The 10,001-nt window shown below is 57.3% G+C and overlaps 1 protein-coding gene across 3 annotated transcripts in view; it reads right to left on the bottom strand.

Moving 5' to 3' along the window:
• Window positions 1–10,001, bottom strand: part of RAB11FIP5 (RAB11 family interacting protein 5) — a 41,770-nt gene that overhangs the window by 30,464 nt on the left and 1,305 nt on the right. The window lies entirely within an intron of this gene.

Genomic DNA, 10,001 nt, shown 5'->3' on the forward strand with positions numbered 1-10,001 from the left:
CCAACACCTACTGGGATGGGAGGACAAGCTCCTGGGATGACAAGGACATAGAGCCAACCCCAGAACCTCCTGGGATGGGAGGACAAGCTCCTAGGATGACCAGGACACTGAGCCAACCCCAACACCTCCTGGGATGGGAGGACAAGCTCCTGGGATGACAAGGACATAGAGCCAACCCCAGAACTTCCTGGGATGGGAGGACAAGCTCCTGGGATGACCAGGACACTGAGCCAACCCCAATGGAACGACAACGCTGCCCGTGATCCGAGGTTTTCCATCACCCTTCCACACCCTCCTCCTGACCAAACAACTCCCTCAGCACAAAACCAAGCACAAAGCCAAGGCCTCCAGCCCATCAGCAGTTTCAGGGATCAGCATGCCAAAGCCCTGGAGTGATCCAAGCTCATTTCACCGGTTTGGGAATACCAATGGATGTTGGGATTAGATCAGACAAGCAACGCGTTGCACACAACACAACTCTCAGAGCTGCCATGGGCACCATCCTGCTCCACTTCCAGGGAGAACATGGGTCCTTCCAAGAACAACCTTTGCTCTCCCATGACTCCAGCTGGGGTCCCCAAGAGATCCCTGTCCAACTTCCAGCTCAGCTGGTCCTACCTCACCCCACTGGAGCTGCTCAACACACCCTGGGCACAAAGGTCTCCAGTTCCACTCTCAAACTGGTCCCAGTGCTTTACCAGACCTTCCTTGGGAAATTAAGTCCCTTAGGGATGCACAGCTGGAGTGTTTCTGGAGCACTTCAACCATCAGGTGCTCCCCAAAAGCCTCCCAAAACCACTGAGCACTGTCAGGGTGGTCGAGGTTTGTCTCAAATTGAGCAGGAATTCTCCTGCCCTGCCCAACTCATCCACCCAAACTGCACTTTGGAGACAGACACATCCCAACACGGAGCCAAAGCCTCTTCCCTGATCACACCAGCCTGACATTTACTGCTGATTCATCCCTGCAACAAGGTCAGCCTGGCTGGAGATGGAGAGAAGAGCCCCAAGTCTTAAATTAAGGATTATTTGGGCTGCTACAGTGACAGAGCAGCTCCGAGCACAGAAAAGGCGATCCAGGGAAAACAGGAACGTTGGCTCCTCTTGGCACAACCCCCTCGAGAGCACAGCAAAGAAGATTTTGGTGAGCCAAGAGCTGGAGCTCACCTGCCTGGGAAGGGAAGCATAGAGGTGGAAAACAACCCAACCCCGGGGAATTTTGTGCTTTTCTTTGTCTGGCTCCGTGTTCCTTCCCCCGCCGGCAGCTTTTCCGCAGCGTCGGTTTTCGGGTCGGTTTTGGACGGCTGGTTTTGCCAGGTGAGCCCTGGGAGCTGCTAAAAGCACAGCTGGAAAAATAAACACAGGGCTGGTTCCCTCCCCTGCAGATGGAGCAGCTGAGGGGGGAAGTTCATCTCTCCATCCTTTCGAGAAGTGCTCAAAAACAGAACTCGTAGAAACCAACCCCCCTCCACCCCGAGCTCGTTACACAACTCCACGAAACAGCTCTGCCCTGCCCCTCTAACGGGCTCCAGCTTTGCCACAGCCAGCTCCAGAGGTGCTGCCTAAATGGAATTCCTCAGGAATGAAGGTGTGGTGAGGGGTGGAACAGGATGTGGCCCACTGGGACAACCAGGAACCCAGGGGAGAAGATCTCACCACCGACCCACACTGAAAGGCTCATCCCAGGACTCACGGGCTGGGAACAGGGATAGTGTCACTCCAGTGGGACTCAGTGGCAGGGAATGGCCTGAAAACCAGGAATAACCCCAGCCCTGCTTGTGTCCAAGCTCATGGCACCTCATGCACGGATCCTGCAGCACCTCAGTGCTCCACAGACAAGGTCCATCCTGGCAATGTCCTGAGCATCCTCATTCCTGCATGGAATGCCCCACAGGACCCCCTTCTTGGCTATGGGGGGACTGGGGTGACCCACAGAGCCCCCAGAGGAGTTGTTTCCTTGTCCCTGTACTCCAAGGAGATAGAGGATGCTTCCCAACCACGCCACTGTTCCCAAATCTGTCCCTACAGCCCCTGTGCCGGCTGGCAGAGGCAAACAGGAGGATGTGATGGCACAGAGGGGGACAATTTTTGGAACAGGACAGACACCAGGGATGGAGAAGAGCTCTCAGCCACCAGGACACGACAACACAGGCGGTAACTTCACCTCAAACCACTCTGGGCTGAGAAAATCCAAGGCTTTTCCTCTCTCCAGCACAGGATGGGAAGAGGGGAGGAGGGAAGATTTAAGGAGCTGTAAACTGGAGCACGGAATATTTATAAGTGGTACTAGGAGGAGTCAGTACTAGCAGGAGTCAGGAGGAGATCACTCCAGCTGCATTTATCCACTCCAGAGCATCCAAGGTTTGTGTTTTCCCATGTCTTCCCAGCTGCCAACAAGCCAATAAAGCACGTTTGGGGTCACCAAGTGACGTGAACTTCCCGAGCACCACAAGACACGGGGACAAGGTCCCCGTGTGAGGATGGGGGAGGGTGATCCAGTCACCTGCTGCACGAGATTCCAAGGTTAAAAAAAAAAAAAAAGCCAAGCCCGGAGCTGATTTTGCAGGATTGCAAAGCACAAGGAGCTGCTCCACAGGTTCCCCTGGAGCACCTCGACGTGCACGGGACGGGCAGGAGAAACACGTTTTTTTGCTGCAAATCCTTTCCTACTTCCAACTGGGAAAAGCATCACGGCGGGGTTTGTACGGAGAACTTGGTTCCCAGAGGCAAGGGGAGGCCTGGGAATGCCGGTTCTCCAAAGGGACATCAACTCCAAGGGCTCCAAGGAGCTTAAAATACCGGTTACACCCGCTCTGGCAACAGGTCATGCATGGATTGTCCATCTGTCACATCAACGGGCTCCCGGGAATGAGTCACGCACACAAAAAAGGGGGGAAAAGGGAAAATGGAAGGAATTTTGAGCCCAGCAGCTGCTTAGACACTTGGATCCACGGGATGCTGCTCCAGGGATGGAGCCCCCAAACCCCTATCCCGGAAGCCAAACCCTGTGTCCCAGCCAGGGCAAGCAAATTCCCAGGGCAGGAATGTGCACACCTGTGCCAAGGGCAGGCTCCAACAAGCTCCAGGGTGGGAAGAGACCCAGCAGCGAAGGCTTAAAGGCCATTTTCACCTGACACACCACGTGTGGAGAGGATGCCAGGTTTTTCCTGGACTCCTCTGCCCCCGAGAAGATTCCCTGGGGAATCACGAGGAGCATCCCCCAAAAACTCCTCTCCCGCTTTTGAGCCATCCCTTGGAGGGCGAGAGGGACAGAGAGCAGAGCCCACCCTGCATTCCTGGGCACCAAAGACTGGCACTTTGCCAGTAGGGAAGGGAGGGAATCCCCTTGGAGACTCCTGAAGCACCAGCTGAACTCAGCACAAGCAACAGCACTGGTTCCACCCCAGCGTCTGGAGCTTTGTTCCAACAGGATCGAGGTGTTTTCCGAGCTGACTGAAGGTTTTTCTGCAGCTGGAGGAAACCAGGGCCCTGAAAATTAGTGTGAAACAGAGGAAAAAGCCTGAATCTGCAGCTTTTTGGGGGTTTAAGATGATGGAGGGCAACAGGCCACCAACAGACCAAACCCAACATGCCGGACTTGGCATCAAACCACTCCAATATCTTTTAAAAAACAAGAAAATCAGAGTTTACTCGGAGCAGGACAGAGCAAGGGCCTTAAACTCCTTAAACCAGCAGTGGAAATGGTGAAAATGGGGTTAACTGGGCAGGCAGGAGGAAAATAAAGCCCCGTGAAGCACCTTCGGGGTCACAACTGGGGGGAAACACTTGCTTGGGACCAGCCGGCCACCAAGGACGTTATCCCGAGGCCTGGCTGCCCTCCCACAGCACACAGAGCATCTTGACCTGATTTTTGGCAGCACTGACCCTCTCCTCCCCCTGATTTCGACACTCCAGGGCGTTTCCTGGCTCGGAGGAGACACAACAAACCCCCCCAGAGCTGCGTTTCCAGCCCCAAAACACGGGTTTCATCACAGCTCAGGGCTTCCAGGGAGCTCCCTGCTGCTCCTGGGCCACCTCCGAGACCTTCACCGGCCCCGCTGGGCACCTCTGATGGCAGCCCCCAGGGAAAAGGGCTCCTCCTTGCCCTTGGATTAAAACTTTCCATCCCGAATCCATCACGGAGCAGCGATTTCCTCCCCACCCCCTGCCAGGGCTCTTCCTCTCCCAGGCTTAAGGACAGACGTGCCAAGGACACAACTACAGCGCTTTGGCCTCGGCTGGTGCCCGACTGGGAGCAGAAAGGGTGTGAAAAGTCTCCCCTGGGAGATGCAGGAGGAGCCAAAGCCACAATGGGAATGACAACAAGCATCCCAGATATCTCAGAGATGGGAATGACAACAAGCACCACATCCCAGAGATGGGAATGACAACAAGCACCACATCCCAGAGATGCCACAGCCCCGCAGGGCTCCACTGCTAATGAGCTCCTGCTTTTAATTTGATGAGGGAGGGAGGTGGCCACAAGCACAGCACGGGCTGACACAGGTCCAGAGGGGCTGGAGGAGGAGATTAGGGTGGATCTATCCCTGGGAAAGCACAAGGACAGTGCCAGGGAAAGCACTGGCCACAGCAAGGAGGGGATGTGATGGGTCCCACCACAGAGGGGGAGGGAAAAGTGTCTGGTGAGAGGCTTAGTGAGAGAGCCCTGGCAGGGATTTGGGGATCATCCCTTGGTCTTGAGGGAGTTTGGGAGCCTCCAAAGTCCCCCATACTGCTGAGCAGATGGACAGCATCCATTACTGACTTTCCAGATCAGCCTTGGATGCGCCTCTGGATCAGCCCTTTCCTTCCCCTCAGCTGCTTCTCCCTCTCCATCCCAAGCCACAGAGCTCCAGGCAGTGATGGGACTCACAAACTCCTTCTCTGCCATCTCGGCCTGTCTCCATCACATCTTCCCCCCAAATCCAAGGAATTCCCTGTCTCTTTTCCACTGAGCCTCAGCCCAAAAGAGCTCCATCACGGCACGGAGCAGGAAAAGCCCTGGTGGCCTCAAGGACCTCGGCTGGAGAAGTTCAGCACCCAGAGGGAAACTCCTTTGCTGTTGGAGCGGGAGGGGATTGTCCCATTCCTGGTGCCAGGGCGGAGATGCTGCGGCTCCACACAAGCCCAGGCTCCCCCTCCACAGCTGGGGAGGAACAGGAACAAGTAAAGGGAAGTGAAGTGAAGCACGGAAGGGCTTTGGGGAACTCGGAGCTGAGCTAATTTTGCAGGGGGAACAACATCCCAAGGCAACTTCCCTGTCGCAGAGATGCCGACGGCCACGCGCTGCCATCGCTCCTGATCCAAGGCAGCAACCAGAGAATGACTGCAAGGCACTGCAGGAAAACACCAGAGCCAGGAATCAGGACTCCTGCCACACTTATCATCCCCTTCAACACGAGATCCCACTGCTGGAAAGCCTTGGATTTTGCTCCAGCAGCCCGGTGTTTGCACGGCCAGCAGACTCACGGCGTTAACCTTTCCCATTTCCGAGGGGCTGGGAGGTCTTAGGGACAGCAGGCAAATGGAAACGGTATTTCCAAGAGGGAGAGAGGAAGGAATGACAGTTAGGGTTTTCTTCAGCCAGCCCAGGAAGCCTTGGATGCCCACTGCTCCTTCCCACCACAGCCCAGGCAGTAAAATCAAGGATATTTTGGGTCCCCACACAGTGAGATCCGGGGTCCAACCCTGCAGGTGTCTCCAGGTACCTCCTGCCCCCCTCAGTGTTGAGACCCCACCCAAGGGATGTGACACCTTGGCCAAGGGGAAAAGGTCTCCAAGTGCCTTGGAGAGGGACCTGGGACAAGGGGTGGAAGGACAGGACAAGGGGGAATGGCTTCAAACTGCCAGAGGGCAGGGAGAGATGGGATATTGGGAAGGAATTCCTGGCTGGGAGGGTGGGGAGGCCCTGGCCCAGGTTGGGCAGAGAAGCTGTGGCTGCCCCTGGATCCCTGGAAGTGTCCAAGGCCAGGTTGGAGCAACCTGGGTTAGTGGAAGGTGTCCCTGCCCACGGCAGGGTCTGGAACAAGATGATCTTTAAGGTCCCTTCCAACCCAAACCATTCCATGACTTAATGAAAATACAGCCTGATGGGTGTTGGAAGCTTGTTTTTTGCTGGATGCACTTCCAGCCTCCCCAGATTCCTGCTGATGTTGTGGACATGGAGGTGACAGTCCCTGTCTTGCTGCCACATCACAGGGAAAGCAGGAGGAGACCCTTTGGGAGACTCCAAGGGCATTTCCTGGATGTCAGGAAGCAGAAGCAACAGCTGCCTTGTGAGTACCCCAAAAATCCCTCTTCTTCTGGGCTGGGCCCTGCTTTGGGAGGGAATCACCACCTGGCACGTTTTTTGACTTCCCAAAAAATGAGGCAGCAGAGAGAGCTGCAGGGACCAAGTCCTGGGAGGGGGAAGGTGAGGACCAGGAGCATCCTGCCCAGGCACAGGGCTTTTTGGATGTGGGAAGGCTCAAGTGGAAAGGGAGAAATGACGGGATCCTCAGCCCCTGCTCTGCCTCCCAAGCCCAATCCCTGGAGCTGCCGGAGTGTGGGACAAGCCTTGGGATGCCCAAAAAGGCCACGGGAGCTCTCAGGCTGCTCTTGTGCAACTCCAGGAGTCGATTTTCTTCCGGCAAAACACCGAAACGACCGAGAACTGAGCCGGACAAAGCAGCTCATCAACACCCCCGGCCACCGGCGCGTTCCCGGAGAAGAGTCCAAGTTTTGACGGAACATTTTCCACCGAGCCGAAAACAAGGATCATAATTATCCACCGGTGAAGTTTCCATGCAATAAAAAATCAGCAGGAAAACGAGAGCAAGGTCAACACACTGACAATGGAGGCCTTTTTTAGGCAGGATCCCATCCCAGCTGGCAGCGGGTTTGTGCCCAGGAGTGAGGGCCGGAGACGGGATCCCAAAAAGCAGCGCCTGGCACAGCCCCAACTCCCACCATCCCCCCCCCGGTTATCTCCGGGGCACAGGCCTGGGCCAGGAAGGTGGGAGCCTCTGTTTGTTTTGCTCTTTTTTCATCTGGGACTCAAAAATTTCCTCCTAAACAAAAGTTGTTTGCAACGGGGGCCACACCAGACGTCAGGAGCCGGTTGGAAGCTCCGGTGGCTCCCGGACTCCCCACGATCCTTCTCCCACCTGGCTGGACAAGCTCCAGCCCTTGGGAGTCCTCTCTATAAAAAAAAAGTGCAGCTTCTCCCACGCTACAAAGCTGTCACCCACCCTGGGGACACCTTCCAGCTCCGGGCTTGGAGCGAGCAGAGAGATGCTCCTGGCACAGGGTGAGAGCTCTCCATGTTTTCTGTGCTCACTTCCATCCTCAGGGGCCAAGGGTGAAGATAAAGAGCCTTCAAAGCTCTTGTGATCCCAAATGCTGCAAGGGGAAGTAAATTTTCCTTATACAAGCAAAGCTACAGGAAGGGAGGGAGACAGAGAGCCAGCTGGAGAAGCATGGAATGGGTTGGTTTGGAAGGGGCCATAAAAATCATCCAGTTCCAACTCCTTGCCATGGGCAGGGACACCTTCCACTAGCCCAGGTTGCTCCAAGCCCTGTCCAACCTGGCCTTGGACACTTCCAGGAATCTGGGCAACCTGTGCCAGGGCCTCCCCACCCTCCCAGCCAGCAATTCCTTCCCAATATCCCACCTATCCCTGCCTTTGGCAGTGGGAAGCCATTCCCCCTTGGCCTGTCCCTCCATCCCTTGTCCCAGGTCCCTCTACAGCTCTCTTGGAGCCCCTTTGGGAACTCGAAGATGCTGAAAGGTCTCCCTGGAGCCTTTTCAAAAATTCCTGGGGAACTCCAACCTCACAGCCCAACTCCACCAGGACTATCCAATGCAGGATAACCAGGAGCTGTGACACGCTGTCCAGCCACGCTGGACGTTGCTCCCATGGGATTAACAGCCCCTGACGCCCTTGGAGACCTTTGAGACGAGTCCATGGGCTCGGCCTCCCAAACCTTGGGGCCCCTGCTTTGCACAGCTCCATAAACTTTTCCCACCGGGAGCGTGGCTTTCCTCGAGCTCCCAGCTCCTATCCCAGCTCCGTTCCCAAAACCACAGGAAGGACGGACGGGGAGTTCTTCCACATCCCCCCCGTGCCAGAACCACTCGTCTCTCCCGCCAGGCCGTGGCTCTCTCCGGAGTCGTCCTGGTTTCAATTAGGGCCCCAAGAATCCCGACCCAGCCCCAGCACCGCCCGCTCTCCAGGCATTTTGCTAAGGAAAGCAAAATAAACGCCGGCGGGGAAACACCCAGACACCATCTCCGGGGTTAGTCACCGCTCCTCCTTCCCCACGCTCCCATTTTAGGGCAAACCAGGAATCTCCAAGGGCTGCGGAGCCGCGTTTTCTCCACGGGAAAAGTTTTTTCCAGCCCCTTTTCACTCCAATCCCGCTCCCTCCGCTGCCCCGGGTAGGGGGGTGAGGGAGGTCCCTCTCCAAGCCCGCAGCTTCGGGCAGCAATCCAGCTGAATTCCCGGGATCCAGGGGGCCAGGGAGCAGGGGGGACACTCCCGGAGGCACAGCCCAGCCAGGTCCGCCCGGAACAAAGCCCCTAAAAACTTCTTCCCTAAAGGAATTTCGGCCACATTCCTGCATTTCTGTGCTTGGCAAAGGCTCGGGAAACGTTATGATTGTTTTAAACCCTTCTGGGGGAAGGAGGAAGGTGAGGAATTCACACACAAACAGGGATTTATGCTGGAGGCAGCACAGGGCTGGGGTACAGTCCCCCAAACTGGGAGGTGACATCGATGGTCCCACGCAGCTGGGGGGGGACAAACCACGACCTGCAACTGTGCCACGGCTTCCCAGGAGACAGATCCCTGGAAAACCCCTACGGGATGCAGAGGGACTTTGGGGCATCTCGTCCCCTGGACCCCCCTGCCCGGGGGGAGGATGGATCCTGCAGTGCCTTGTCTCCCTTCCAGGGGGGATGGAGGGGCCCTGAGCCATCCCATCCTCCACCACATCCTTCCTGGAGCACACGTGATGTCCTACATCCCCCACAACGTCCTTCCTGGAGCATCCACGGGCCCTGTGACACCCCGTGTCCTGCAATGTCCTTCCTGGGTGACACACAGACCCCACCCCACCCTCTGGGACACCCTTCCCAGTGACAACCCTTCCCGGTGGATGCACAGCCCATGGATGGCAGATGACCTCTTGGAAAGGCCTTCCCTGGACCCCATCACACCCTGTGATCACATCACAATCCCTGTGACACCCTCCTTAGGGTGTCCATGGGTCCTGTGCTGCCCTTCCTCCTCCAGCACCCATCCTGGGGCACACAGGGACCCCAGGACACCCACCCTGGGGTACCCAGGGACCCCACAACGCCCATCCTGGGCCACACAGTGATCCAATGACAGCCATCCCATGGCATGCAGGGATTCCATGTGTCCACCCTGGGGCACACAGTGACCCCCTGACACCCATCCAGGGCACACAGTGGCCTCCTGATGCCCATCCTGAGGTACCCAGGGACCCCAAGATGCCCGTCCTGGGGAGCACAGGGACCCCAAGACACCTGCCCAGGGCACACAAGGACCCCACGACACCCATCCTGGAGTATCCAGGGATGCCATGACACCACCCTGGGACACACAGGGACCCCATGACACCCATGCCAGGGCACACAGGGATTCCATGTGCCCATCCTGGCGAGCACAGGGACTCCGTGACGCCCATGGGGTACCCAGGGACCCCACGACACCCACTCTGGGGTGCACAAGGACCCCACGACACCCACCCTGGGGTGCACAAGAACCCCACGACACCCACCCTGGGGGATCCAGGGGTGCCGTGACACCACCCTAGGATACACAAGGACCCCATGACACCCATCCTGGAGCAGCCAGTGACCCCAGGACACCCACCCAGGGCCACCCCACACCCCCCCCCCGGCTGTGCCCCCCCGGCCGCACTCACCGCTCGTCGGGGTCCCCCCCCCCCCGCCGGGCCCCCCCCCCCGCCGCCGGGCGGGCGCCCGGGGCACCC

This window comes from Lepidothrix coronata, unplaced genomic scaffold, assembly GCF_001604755.1.
Source record: "Lepidothrix coronata isolate B3197 unplaced genomic scaffold, Lepidothrix_coronata-1.0 Scaffold287, whole genome shotgun sequence".
Taxonomy (NCBI): Eukaryota; Metazoa; Chordata; class Aves; order Passeriformes; family Pipridae; genus Lepidothrix; species Lepidothrix coronata.